Here is a 15,947-nt window from a genome sequence, read left to right as displayed (position 1 = left end):
TACAAAAATAAAAATGAATGAAATGTGTGACGAGACGATAACGAAGCTGAAATACGGATAATTGTGGATAACACATCGGGTAAACAAATCCGCTAAGCCATTTTTTTTTCTTATTACATGCCATTACTGCTGTAATCTATGTATATTATAAAAATTCCATCTGCATCTCTTATCCTCTCAGACAAATAAATTACATTTAACGAGAGCTGAGGGTTCAACCGTTTAGTCGACTTTGATTGGTTTCGAACCATCGTCGTCCATCCAGAATTTGTGAAACTCGCCCTCTTCCCTACACTGCGCTACATCGGAATACTATTAATATTATTTTATACTATGCAGTATTATTGAAGAATATAAATATAAATATTGTCATAGAATATTATTAGAATAATAATATCTAAAATATTACTCATTTACTTTTGCTGTTGAATTTTTCCGGAAGCAACTTCGATTTCCTTCATCGAATGCCCTAGAAATTTCAATATTTGATGATAAAGTGCACATTCCTATCGCACCTGCACGCATCGCTTGAAGGAACAATGGCAATAAAATAAAAAATTTTCCCTTCTAATTTCTCATATTGTTAAAATTTTTCAATCAAACAGAAACAAAAAAAAATTGCAAGAGGAATTCACAAATAAAAAACTTATGCAGAAACTTTCAGCCATTTAATTAGTGCGTTTCCATGGAGTTGTCCTTTTTTTCTGTTCAATTTCGCCTACTATCAGTGATCTCCATGGAATAAATCCGGTGGTGAAGTATTAAAGTCCACACTTTAAAGGTGATTACTGCTACTTTCATAATTTCCACCACTATGATTTAAAACTTCATAAAAAAAAGAGCTTTAAATCATAGTGGTAGAAATTATGAAAGTTATGAATTTTTAATCCAATTATATGATAATTTCCTAATTTCTACCACTATGACCTCAAACATGTAAGAGAAATGTAGTTAAATTGGGAGAAAATCAAGGACAATCGGATCCCTTAAAGTACAGTGTCATAGTTACAGTTAATCACTTCATTTGGGATCGATTAAACTGGAAAATTTGGATAGTACTGTCAAAACTAGTATACCACATCGGTTTCCGAGCAATTTACCACTTTTTTATATCCATAAAAGATATGTTTACGCCACTTTGAATAGTCAGTAAACCTATTCGTAGTTTCATATCGCAGTGATCCTCTACTATAGAAATTTTGATTAATTTTGAGTTAATTTAATTTAATTTTGAGCAGAATTTGGGCAGCACGGTCCAGTTATCGTGCTGTCCAAATTATGATGACTCAGAAAGCATTCATTAAAAATTCTAGCTCTGGACATCAGTAGTAAAACGCCTGGATTGTAATTTCTCTTTCTTTCACAGCTTATAATTTTTATAATTACAAGTTTAATAGGATAATAAGATTAATTTAATTGCAATTTTTATATGTACAAATCAGAGGGGAATTCACTGTTAGCTAAGGATTTAACAATTTTTTCCGTCTACTCTCCATTTTGAGTTATTTTCATTGTGAGGAAAAGATGCCTATTAATACTTTCCCGATTGGTTTTTCCTCTTCCGACAGAGGGGGGAAATTATCAGTGGATGAGTTTCATTGTTGCGGCGTTTTGTAAGGTAATTACCAGTAAATTTGCAAGTCTTTTTTTTCTTTTAAATAATATGAGAATAATCTCCTGTTGTTGATGTCGAGATGGATTTCCAGTGTAATATCCGCGTCTCTTCCTGAATGAATTCACTTATCCTAGATATTTTCGTATATATCGTTGCTATGTTTGCGTCATCGCACTGTCTCCGCGTGTATTTATCGATCACCTGTTCGCCTTGTCCGGTTGCTGCGAATTGCAATTTTCTACTAATAATTTGCAAGAACTCTCCTCGATTGCTACGTTTTTTTTCCCAGGAATTTATTTATGGATTTATTTATTAGCGGTTAACACTCTTTTCTCGCTTGCTAACTTCCTCTTCCCCTCCAGATCCAATAAATAACGTATTTATTAATTTTACCTTAGTCTTTCCACGTCCTTCACATCAGTTACCATTCCAAGTTCAGCCTGGAATTCTTCCACTAGTCTCCACTGACCTTTATTGAGGATCCAATAACTTTGCTCTCTTTTTCAATTAAAATATTCAACCAAGTAAGGCACTGGAGCATATTCGCAATTCGCCAAAAACTTGCAAAACTTCCATAACGTCATAGAATTTAATTTAGCGGCGAAAAAACGTGGATTCCAGGAGAGATTTTCACTTAGAATTTCCAGCGATAATCCAGTATGATTCAAAATCCATAGCTGCGCTGAGTCTTTAGTGCTCAGTGCTCACCGGTCCCTAAGCTCTATAAATATCGAAATATAAAGAACGTTGAAAAAAAAACCTGATGTCTAATGTGGTGATTACTTTTTTCGGGGGAAATTTACTACAGTTTATTTCTTCCCACTAGCAGCTAGGATTCCGGACATACAATACTTTCTAGGACTCATAGCGAAAACGTGAAGCATCACCTGTAAGTCCAAGAACAAATATGGATGAGGAGAGGCTCTAGATTGATCCGTTTGCAACTCAGAACGGAGCAGCTCAGAACTTGCACTTCCACGAGTTCTCGGATGAAACGAAGACGCATGTGTATGTGTATGTAGGGTGGCGTCCGTCACTCAAACAGCTGTTAAGACCTGCTTCATCCGCTAATTTCATCGCTGATCCTCTTCTGATGTTTTTATTTCGTCACTTGGACAGGATGTGTGTGTGTGTGGAGTTGTTATGTCTGCTGAAATGATCATTCTGGTGCTTCTGATCCATGTGATTTCTGGATTTTTTTCGCGGTTCTTGCAAATAATCCTTGCAAAATACGTTCATACGTCTTCATTTACTTCTGAATGGAACGTAACTTCGAAGATTGTGCACAGAATCCTTGCGATGAACTGAGTAACGCTGCGCAGGTGGGGTGCTGTGGTGTGTTTTCAATCGATACCGAAGCATTCCAATATTTGCAGCCGCACGTATCACTCGACTTGTGCAAATGCACCAAAAATCATTAATTTTCAACTCGACTATGCTTCACAGCACTTGTTGTATTCGTTTCTTAATCTATGTTTGGATTCTCTTCCTGGATATCTGCTTTTTTCTCCCGCCTATTTCAAATTCCTCTCTCAAGATTCTTCGAGAAGCCACAAACGATTGCGGATCACAAATCATAAACAACCTTTTCTAGGATAATTCTCCGAAATTTAAATAGATACATCAAAACTTGTTTCTTTTATGGTTCGCCTCTATCCACAATATGTCTCAAGAAAACCTCTACGTTCAATACCTTGGAATTATCCTGAAAAAGATATGACGAAGCCCCACAAAAGCATTTCTTTTTTCCCGGGACAATTCCCATGCTGCAGTATTACTAACATTTCCAGAGAGAAAAAAAACTCCTTTAAAAATCTTGCATTAACTTAGCTGCTAAATCGTTGTAAATGTTCTTTCTTCATTTTTTCCCACAAATTCCATAAACATTAAACAACACATTAGGAGCGCATTAGGAATGAAAAGCTACAGTATTCAATAACATCAGAACGATAAATGTTATTTGAAGTTATATTTATAACAGTTCTACCCCGAATCTTCTTCAATCCTCTGATGTCGATTTGAAGTCGAGATATGAGGTCAAAATGAGGGATTTTATAATTTATGAGGTTCAAAAAAGTCAAAGTCACCGTCTATGTAGAATTATGCCATTAATAACACCTTATTAATAGCTTTCATTAAGAAATGGAGAATTCCGCACATATTTTGTATTGGTTAAGTTAATATTAATCTAATTTTATATTTATTATTTATTTTATTCAATTCATTATTTATATTTGTTCATTTATTTAGTAAAATGATTGTTGCAGGTACACGGAAGGAACATAGCAGGATTGGTATAAGTGATAAAAAAAGATGAAATAAACAAATTTATTCCTGTATCCTCAAATCAATTCTTAAGTAAACAAATAGATAAATAATTGTGTAGCCGCTGGCACAGCACGGGGTCCCGTGGAATCAGTCGAACATCACATGTCTATCCAGCGCTTAAGTCGTTAATCTTGTTCCACCTGCATAGCATAGCATACCGCTCGTCCCCGTCTTTCATTCACGCTGTTCCCATTCGCTATTCGAATTCACGAATAATCGAATCTGACTACACGGATGTCCCCACAGCTATTATTATGATACCTCAGAAGCTATTCCTGTAAATCATGGACATAGTTGGGTACAGATTATAGGGAATCATTAGAATTAAACTATTCGCTTTTTACTTTATTACCAGGGAATAGACAAGTATTACAATGTCTCCTAAAGACTTATTCCTGAAACTTTTGGTCCAGCATTGATGATATTCCTCTGCTAGTTTTCTTTTTAGCAAACTTAAATATCATTTGAATATTTAGTTATTACTTAATGTACTTAGATATTACTGTTTTTTTTATCTCTTGGTTACATCTATTGACCCGAGGTGAACCCGGTTTTTCCAAACTCCCGATGCTGCCTGCATCTGTGACTTCTATGAGGAGGAGCAGATCTTGTTGGCTGATGTGAATAGATGCATGGATTAATATCTATAGTCTGCTTACATTTTTATTTATTTTTCAAATTTCCTTTAACTCTTTACATCTAACTTCCTGAATTTCGAGCGCGTTTGACTACTAGATCACCTTTGTGCCGGTATCGTAAACGGGACAGATCCTTTTTTGTGCTATTTTTGCTCTTTTTTTTACTATATATTTAGTTTATCTACTCATATTCCTCCTTAACTCATTTTTCTGGGACTCTGCCTAGCGTAGTAAATAAATAAATAGATAAATACTTGATTCAAAAGGTACCAGTTTTACTTAGACAAGTTCATAACTCCTAGTCTTAGTCTTATTCTAAACGCTGCCCAACCGCTACTAGCGCCACAGTCGGGTATTATAACGAAGGACGTTCTATAGAGATTTCATGAGGTGGATTCGAATTTATCTAGGTACATACTGACTTCCAAGTTCATTATCCTCCTGGAATTCGCATTATTCCTGCGACTGCAACACTGCTGTGAAATTAATACGATTAGATGCAGGATGGCGGGGTTCCTTGGAAGTGAATTCCACACAAATAGCGATGTGTCAACGCCTACGCACATGCACGGTTGTCGCAGCCGAACGACTCATAGAACGAAAATTCTGAAGAATTTGATCGATCGAAAATTTTGAGACAGTCGTATCCATCGTTTGAAAAATGTTGCACTGAGAATCGTGAGCGTGTAGCATGCACACAGTGTAATGAATCCATGCAACTCTAGGATCAGTTTTTCTTTTTTCGACAATCTATCGGTAGATACTCTTCAAAGTACAAGTTTTTCCAACGTAACAACGCTTGCTCACGTTCAGTGCGTAACATTCTTTTTCAAACTGACAGATGCGGATGCATGGATTTTAGTGAGGAACTCTTTCCATGACAATCATACTGTACAAAGGGTCAGGATACATAGGATCAAATAATGGTTTCGAAAAAAGTTTTCATATTTTCATTTCTGCTTTTTTCCGTTGATTTGAAGGTTGGATCATATAACAATTAATATATAACATCCATTTTTGGCTGGAAACGATATGCCAATTTCAGTTTAGGGATTTTCTCAGATGATTTTCTGCTCATTTTTCTGCTAGTAAAATACAATCCTTATTGTTCTTGTCCTTCGCAAAATCTAGAAATTGCAGTTAGTATTTAATAACTAATAACTCAAAAACTAATTAGTAGAAAAATAAAAGAAAATGTAGGGAAAACCGTAGATTTTATTGCCTCTATTATTTTTTTTATTTTCTTTTCTTTCTCTTTCTACGCTCCTTCTTTTCCTAAATTACTATTTCGGGCGTCGGCCCTTATTTGAACAAGTTTTTCTTTCTCAGATCTGAAACATATGCAAAGGACAACGAGGCCTCGAGTTTATCTTATTTTTATTTTATTGAATCAAGTTGTAAAATGATGGTCTCTCGTTACTTTACCGCCAGAATCTGGACGCGTCTGCAACGAATCTATAGATCGACTATGGATTTGAATTATCTGTTTCCAGTTAATTAGTACGTTTACAATTATTAGCGTATAAGAAACTTACGAGTTTGCTCTTTAGATTTTGTTCAACATGGTTCGTTCATCAACTCCGCAACAACTCTGTTTATCGGATAGTCTGGAGATTAGCCGGTTCTCGGCGTCATTTACGAACTTAACGTCATAGGCATAGGGTGTTAAATGCTTGTTCAATCGGGGATTTGTCTTTATGTCGCTATTTCTGGATTAATACTATTATATACGTGCGATAGTGACGTTTGCATGCATAAAAATAACAACTTTTTCTTAATGCTTTTTTGAAATAATTGCATCTTTTTAGAATTTTTTTCGTAAGAAATGTTCTAACCAAATTTAACCATGCTACTCATAGCTTAACAACCGTATAACTGGGACAAAAAGACCGGATACTCTCCTCTTTCTCTCTTTTATTTTCTCTTTGATTTTATCTTTCCATTAACGGGGACCTTTTATCTTTTAAAAATCGTTCACATAATATTTAATAAAATATCGCTTAGGAATTTTCGTTCTTCAACCGTTCTTGCCGCAAACGAAAACTGATAAAGGAACCCTTATTGCTGCAAGGAAATCGATGTGGAAGGAACGGGAAGATATGAAAGAGTAAAGATTCTCATAGGTGATTTTTATCGCCAAACTGAGAATAGTCGATAAAATCGAAAATCGTCAGAAGGGAAGGCGAGAACTCTGTTCATTTACCTCATTGCATCTTCAGAGGAATGGCGCTTTCTCCACACTACCTTACCAATTTCAAATATTTTATTTTAAGGTTTTAGAACACGCAAATTATAGGGCGTTATCAGTCCCTAGTCAGAGTTGATAACGTCTTTTATAGTGGTTTTATTGTTGAATTTTATTGTTTATTGTTGATTAAAATTTCTGAACATATTCACATTGGGACGTGTCCCAAGTGGCCGGTCTTTTTCACATAGGTTCTATTCTTTTTTCGGAATGTTGAGCTCTCTCTCTATCTGTTCCAAATATTAGTATCATAGAATAATTGTTATAAAAAATTCTTATAGAGGAGGATAGGGGTTGAGGCAGAAATTGCGGTGCTGCTCATATATAGTTTAGAACAGTTTTTTTTTATATTTTAAATATTATTTCATTGTATTATTTTTATTTTTGTTTATTATTGTATTGTTTAATATTATTTTTATTTTAAATAGATCCCATAGTAAAGGATTAATATTAGCGGATAATTTTCTGTAATTCATCTTCCCAGACGCTATTTGACCTCATAAAATTGTATATTTATCTAATATTTATTTCCTTCATATTTATTTAACTCCATATTTAGGAAACACACACATAATACAACTACGTGTACATCCGTAACGTGTTTTAAAAAAATGTGATTTAGATGGTGAGCAATACCGTAATCTTTAGCCCCAAACTTTCCTCCAAGTTTCCTCCTCTCATAAGAAAACTGTATGAATATTGGTTGTTCTGCTGGTTTTGTTTTGTCATTACACACAACGAAGGGAATTCGCAATTTTCACTTTCCACGTCATCATCTCTTCCAATTGTCATCTACGAACCCAATTCCTCAGCGTTTTCATCGCTGAAAATTTTCTCTTTTATCAGTTATCAAAAGTAGCTGTTACATTGAAGTGAATCGTGCTCATATTTATATATTAATGTATATTTCCTCGCACTTCCTAGTATAATCGTATTTTCCTTTCATTGACGTTCAATGTTTTGCTTGTAAAGTGCATTTCCACTGCGTAATGTAGTTTAAAGCATTACATACGGGGAGTAACAGAAGGCTTTTGTTCCATCTGCAAACGTACCGGTTTGAAATGCACTTTCTATAACGATATTTTATTGAAACTCTCAACTGTAGACTGAATAATCAAGTTCAAATGATTATTTTTTAGCGTTTTGATCATTATCTAAATTTCTATTCCTATTCTTTGATTTCGATCGCACAATTATTACACTCTCCATCGATGTATTCGATGATTTATAGCTAAGGGAATTCCATCCCTTACATTCCGATGATTTAAAGACATCACACCACGAATCCGAGGTGGTACGGATTTCAGGTGGAGTGTTCTTATACGGCATAGTAGATTATGGAGAGGGGAGTGATTCCGTCCATTCCCTCCTAACTGCAGTGAAAAACGGTCCGGAAGATGCGGCGCGTGCACAGGGCTGGAAAATCTCCAATCGAACTCGTTGTAGAAAATAGCGCCCCGGAACACTCGAAGCCTCATCTTCCGCTACGTTTTTCACGGCAATTAGGAATTAGGAAGTGGACGGGACCATCCTTCTCTCCATAATCTGCGATCCTGTATACGAATACTCCACCTGAAATCCGTACCACCTTAGATTCGTGGGGTGATGCCTTTAAAGATTGAAATTTCAAGGGCATTCGACGGAAGGAAACCGAAGTTGAATCCGGAAAAATTCAACAGCACAAGTAAATGAGTGATATTTTGAGAATTAACATTCTAATAAAATTTCATGATAATATTTGCATTTATATTACTCAATAATACTGCATAATATATAATAATATTAATAGCATTCCGATGTGGCGCAGTGGGAAGAGGGCGAGTTTCACAGATTCTGGATGGACCCCATCTCCCCATAATCTTCCACCTCTTCCATAATCCACCTGAAACCCGGACCAGCCCAGATTCGTGGTGTGATGCCTTTAAAGATTACTTTGCGAAACAGGAATGAGAAAAAGAAAGAATAATTAAACTTTTTTCATGTTGATCTGTGATGGATCAGTCGAGGCGAATATTTCATGTATAACCTTGTGTATTCGTCGTTTATTTCATAATTCATTGTCAGAACATTCAATAATGCTGTGCATGTTTATTAAGTACAATAGGATGATTATATGGCATGAGCGTGCATTGGAAAAATTTAACATATATTGAATAGCTTCTATTTTTAGTGATTGATCAATTCAGATGAATCAAACTTCAAATGTCCTCCTATCTCCTGCTATTTTCTATTCAAAATTTTCTTTCCAAGCCAGTAACCCGTTAATCATGAGATCATATTACATATTGTTGTCCATTTGCATAAACAAAAATGGCTCAAGCACAAACAAATACGTTGAAGGATTCTTATCTATCTTAGATTCTGGGAAATTTCTTTAACATAAGCAGTTGAACATGAAACGGGTGATTGTTGATTTTTTCTTTTGAATTTCTATGAGTACTGTAGTTTACTCTTTTAAAAGAAAAAAAACAGCAGAAAAACGTTTATGAAAACATTCTTTGCGCTCTTATTTATCTCTCATTTCAATATTGAATTCCTTTTGTTGTGAAAATATGCAAAAGTTAATTACGTATAATTTCTGCATAGAATTCCGCAGAAAAAAACAATCCTCTGGATTCGAATTCGATTAATCTTGATAGAAAATATCACGTCTACCAAATGATGGATTCCATCATTCCTTTCCAAAAAAATGAAGAAATAAGACTTTATTTTTGCTTGTTATTTTTTTAATGGAATGGCTTTTGGATTTTAGGACCAGTACTTAAAGGCATCACCCCACGAATCTGAGGTGGTGCAGATTTCAGGTGGAGTATTCGTATACGGGATGGGAGACTACGGAGAGGGGGGTGATTCCGTTCATTTCTTCCTAATTGCCGTAAAAAACGAAAATGCGGCTTCATTCGTTTTGGCGCACCATTTTGTACAAGAGGCTCGATTGGAGCGCGCCAGTCTTGTGCCGCGCCGCATCTTCCGGGCCGTTTTTTACGACAATTGGCAAGAAATGGACGGAATCACCTCCCTCTCCGTAGTTTCCCATCCCGTATACGAATACTCCACCTGAAATCTGCACCACCTCAGATTCGTGGGGTGATGCCTTCAAGGATCCACCCACGTATTTGTGCTTAAGCTTCGAAACTTTGAAGGAAAATGACTTTCGAAATGTCATTTTTCCGTATTTATGAGCTCTTCGAAACGGAAACCTAAGTTTATAAGTTTATAAATATGGTGATGTGCGTGAAATTAATTACATGGTTAAGCATGATCCTAATTTCAATCCATATGTGTCTCCTTCTAGAAAAAGATGTTAGTAGATTATCATCGATCACACAGCAACAGCTTTGATAGATTGGATTGGGAGTTTTTGGAATTTTTTTCTCATGTATTCTTCTTATTTTTTGCAGAACACACTATCAAAGGAAATATCTTGCATCTCTATTTATTTCTTTCCTATTTTCCGGAATAAATACATACGCGGAAGTTACTGATCTAAAAAAAAACCCTGCGCTACTCTAGATGATCCAATAATGTCGCATCCCTAACGGCGCACTTGCTGAAAATCAATTTCGGGAGATTTCTGGTGATTCATTTGAAAAAAAAACTACTTACCTTTATAGCAAAAAACCTCAAGTCTTTTGTTCTGCCATTTGTAATTTTAGTAACTGTGTCCTTCGCTGTTTCTCAAATTTGTCCGCTTTTTGTTTCTACAGAAAGATCATGCGATTTCAAAAGAATGGAAAAGAATGCGCATAGTTTTTATTTCCGCACAAATTCAAATGAATTATAATCTAAATATTCGACCGAATTCGAAACGAATTGAATAGTCGTAAAGCTTCTGTATTGGTCTTCTCCGTTCGTTTTAATTTACTTTATTTCTGATCACATTTTTTTTAAATTTAAAAAAATGTGATCAAATTTCCTCCGTAGTACAATCCTTAGAAAAAAATCTTTAACAAGAGCTATGTTTACCTAATTCTGCTGGTGCCACAAATTTTCTAAGGTTTTTCCTCAATCTTCTTAAGTCACAAGGAGGTCGGAAAAAAAATCGTTCCTTATGTCTACATTAACTGAATGTTATTTTGTACTTCTCTTTTGTTTTTGACAAAAATACAAAAGGGAAATTGTATTTTTTTCTGCAGAGAAAAAATTATCTATACATCTCAATACATGCTTGAAACCGTGTTTATTCAATTTCTATCATAAATACTGATAATAATTGCTAGTTTCTTAGAAATTCATGTTTTTTTCAACTTTGCATGCTTCAAGATTTTCGATTTAACGTGGATATTTTTATTTAACAAGTTTTTAACCGATGTAATCCGCTTTTCCATGAAGCTTCAATCATTTGGAAAAGGGTTTGGGTCCGTGACGAATGAGATTTTGTGATTGCTTCTTTCAGATGCGTGAAACCAGTGTGGAAAAACTACTGGGAATTGAAAAAGTATGGATAACTAGGACAATGCAGCACGTAATCTGGACACATCTATCTACGCCCAGCTTTATGCCTATATTTGTATATTTTATATTTATATATACGTATATTATTGGAATCCTTCAAAACATCCTAATACGTACTAGCGTGTACAGCAAAATGTGAACAAAGCCATGAACAGTGCAGATTTAATTGCACTCGGCCGCATGCAAATTACAGTATCCATGCAGAGGAGGAGAAAAAAAAACTTCCCTTATGGATCATTAGAGACGTTTTAGTGCCTCCCATTGCATTTGCAAGCTGCAGCAAAAGACTGTGAGGTGAAGGGAAGAGATAGCGACAAAAAAAAACGCAGCGTTCTTTGTAATGGGACATTTCCCTGCAGGAAACGAGGTCGTTGTGGTGTTCAACGTTCTGTATTCGGATCGTTGAGACTTAACGCTCAAACATGGATAGTGTGATTTTGTTCCCGATCAGTATTCGTTCCGATTTACATTCAGAATCTCTTTTTTTCCCCTTTCTTCTCCTCTTAATGACTCGTTATCACTTTAAAGTCTCTCCTGATTTATTGGTAAAATTCAGTTTAATTTTGAGGGTACTGAGTGAATACATAGATGAGTGGACAAATTTAAGAAGTAAAAAAGAGAAAATTCTCTATATATGTGGTTCATGTCCTTAAAGAAAAATTAGTTGATAAACCGTTGCGATCCTCTTCTCCTCTTTTTTTCGGGATTTGTTCACTTTTTTGCTAGCAGAATACAATAATTACATTAATTACATTAATTATCGTTGTGAATAAAAATCCCCTCTTCATATCTGCTGCTGTCGATCGATAATTCATTTGAAGCCAACTCTACTTTTTCCTTGGCTAGCAATCGACATACTACTATTTTTCAGATTTTGAAGGATTTAGAACTTCTTCCTTAATAATTCCTGTATCTTAATGCCTATTTTTACTACTTTTTTATCTCTAAAAGCCAGGAAAACTGTCAGCAGTTCAATTTCCAAGACTTCAAAAGTTTGTCATACTGTATTAAAATCGAAACATTCTTTAATTTGACTAGTTTTGAGTATAATAGAATAAAGAAAAACAATATGCTGTGCAATAAAGTCCTCTATAGTCTTAAAAAGAAGTACAGAACCTCTGCCTTGAATCAGGCATTCCATTAGTTTCCCTTTCTTTGTGCACTCCTGCAACTTTTCTTTGTGTCCGTAAATAAGCAGCTAACTGTGGGCATCGCAGTGTGTTCCACAAATATGTACACAGTTACATTCCTCCACACTCATCCAGTCTGGAACTAGTTGTTTTCAGAAAAAAAAATGGCCTTCTGATAATCTAATAAGTATAATAAGTCTTTTTTTTTGTGAAATCCTTGCAAACCACATATATTCCAAGGTTTTCCTTCGATTACATCATTCTCATGAACGAAAATATTCCGTCTTTTTTTGCTCCGGGAACAGAACTGAAGTGAGAATCCCATACCAACAATGTATAGTTGGTCCGATAATTGCTGACGATGTTTCCCTTCAGACTTCACCTTCAGAATAGTCCAGATATGTACGTAAGTTCAAGGTAAGGTGAGGATTGAATTTTTCTAATTAATATGGATCTTAGAGTATAATCCTGGATCTCAATAATAATAATTTAATAGATTTATAGAAAATAGAAGTCCAGTCCGCGATAAGTTGAGTTTTTTTTTTCTTGAAGTTGAATATTTATATTATAACTAACCATATTTTGTTATTTTGAAATAGCTTAAATGAACTCCTGATCTTGTAACATTTTAAAAAATAACTCAAATGAACTTTCGATCACAAAATTTCTTAGATATTATCATCAAATTTATGTCGAAACTGAATCGGCCGGAGCATGCTAAGCTTATAATTTGCATTTTAATATGAATTTTTCCATAAATAAAACTGAATCGGTTTTCTAATTCTATTCGTTTTGCAATGCGATTTGCAGCGCTGCAATATAGTTCCATTTTTTTTCATCCTTGTTGTCATTTCTCGTTGTCTTCCGTTTGTCTGCAAATGGAACGCGTTCTCGCGCGTGCAATTTGTTTTGTTCGGTGCACGATGCTGTTTTTTTCATTGTATTGTGGTCTTGTCGCTCTTGCATATGTACTTTGCACCAACTCATTGCAAATCCAATTCCAACATTTGATATGGGAACGTTGTTAAACATATATATATATATATATATATATATATATATATATATATATATATATATATTTGTATTCTTAAGGGTGAATTGGAAAGGTGTCATATGATTTTTAAAGATTTATATGATTCCAAGGATCCTATAATGGAAAAAATTCGTGCAACAATGTTATAAATCTTGGGAAAAAACCTCAGACAAAAACTCCTATGTCAAGTAATTTCGTTCTTCTCACGTCCTCTTCCTTCCTTTCTTTTTTTTTATTTTGAAGGCAATGGGAAGTTTCCGACTCATCTCCGTTGCTAGATAAGATCCAGAACGTAGTTCGCAGGTACCCTAACTTCCACATCCACGAATTAAAGATATCGGGCGCAGGTGAGGCATCAGTTTACAGGAAGAAGCAACTCTTTACACCGAACAAAAGTGATCGAATGAAGTGTTCTAATATATTAATATTATTATTACTATTATTATGTTCTAATGATCATAATTACTTATATGGATGTAAAAAGTTACTTTATATTTTGCTAGCAATCCACTTCTCACAGTTCTATTTCGTCAATCTTATCAGTGTAAAGAATTGTCTTGTTTGAATAACTGATGCCTTTGACCTTTAAATTTGTTTAATGCTTTGGATTTTTCCAGCGACACTGACAAACTACGTTCTAAACTCTAAACAATAATGGAAAGTAGCCGACATTGAAAATTTTGCTAAACACCGACTTCGAACATTTACTTCTTTTGGTAGCTTGAGGTGCTTCGCTAAATTGAAATTACTTTTTAGCCGCTAGGATAAATAGGTCAGGATAAAGGTTAATCCTACAATACGTGTTACAATCCGTGGAAGGCAGCCCTAATATTTTCTTATATCATTTTATTTTATTATTATTAATATTACAATATAGTTAATATTACAATATAGTTAAGTGCACTTAGAATATCTTATACATTCCCAACTCCTATCGCATAATTCCACGCCTCGCGTTGAGAAAAAATGTCAACAAATTTTGCTAATTTTCATGTGAGAGAGGCGTAAAGCGTTCTGCGAATACTGGACAACGCTTGTAAACAGAAGGAAACAGAAAGAAAACAAAACGGTAGCGGTTGTTATTACAGAAATGTCAGGGGTGCGGACCCGTTCATACTGCCCTACCGAAGTTACCGACTAAATCCACCTTCCTATGCTTTTCTGTTAGTTACAGTGTTCTGCTAAGCTAAACGTCAGTGGCGATAACAGAGAGGACGAAGAAGAAGAACAACAAAGAAAAAACATTGTCAAATAGTTGAGAAGCACTACTTAGAAACATTTCAATATTACTTGTTATATATTTATTATGTTTATTATAGTTCATCTAAAGTTAAACGAATCGTCCCACGAAAATGGTGTTGGGGTCCTACCACGATTAGATTTGGATATATGCTCGTAATTCACGAATGTCCAGAAGACGGGTCGGTTGTAGCGCAGTTGGTAAGATTTTCCGCTGTCTGAACGATTGATCAGACGTTCGAATCCGCACCAGTGCCCACCAAGCCTTCCAACACTCCAAGTCGCTTAAATTGGTACCAGACTTGTCTGCAAGAATCACTAACCTAACATATCGGCTAGCTACCACAAGTCCTTGTACAGGCTAGGCACGCGTTCCTCCAACGATTCTGGATTGAAGTGAACGTGGTGGCGCATCCCAAACGAATAGATTCACTCCGGACACTTAATCCAGAAGAAGGAAACAAACTTAGCTGCACCAGTGTACTTAACGATACGACTTATTACGGCCAGTAAGGGGGAATCTCTATCACGTGCAGTCACGGAATGAACGTGTTTGAACATGAAAAAATGACCTACGCTTAGTAATCACGTGATTTTATGGAAGGTAGCTTTCAGCATACAGTCGCAGCTGAACCTGTTATATCTTGTTATGTTTTATTTTGATGTGTTGGATCCTCAAAAGAAGCGGGTATTGGTGCCCTCTTCGCCGATCAATGGCGCGATGACGCCGATAAGATGCTAGATGTTCTTCTTGGATTGTCTTTCCGTTCTCTCTTTTTTTTTTCTTGCAGTTTTCCTTGAAGGTGCAGATGATAAGGCTTACTTCATAGTAGTAGTCGTAGTGGAATGTTTACTCACCAATATCGATTACGGTTCCATCGATCGGTGGAGACGAGCGCGAAGGCGCGCTTTCGTCGAGGACGTAGCGCGCCGCTCCACTGCATCATAATTCAGTCCTTCTCTTGTCACTACACATCACGTCGAAGTTTTTCCTGTCAAGAACGATCCATTCACGACTTTCACGACACTTTTTTCTTAACTGTGCCGGCTCCTCGCTTTGGAAGTAAAAAAAACTGCACTTTACCTGCTGGACAATTTCTTACACCCGATGAGAATGTTCATTCCATGGGGACGCGATAGAGGTTATTCTATGGAGGATGGGACCGTTCGGATGCTAGGATTTGTGGAAGTGGTTTCTTTAAACTGATGGAACTGCGAGCAACATCAAACATCATCAGACTATTTTATTCACATAATGACT

Source organism: Necator americanus, chromosome II, assembly GCF_031761385.1.
Source record: "Necator americanus strain Aroian chromosome II, whole genome shotgun sequence".
NCBI lineage: Eukaryota > Metazoa > Nematoda > Chromadorea > Rhabditida > Ancylostomatidae > Necator > Necator americanus.
This window is presented reverse-complemented; position numbering follows the sequence as displayed.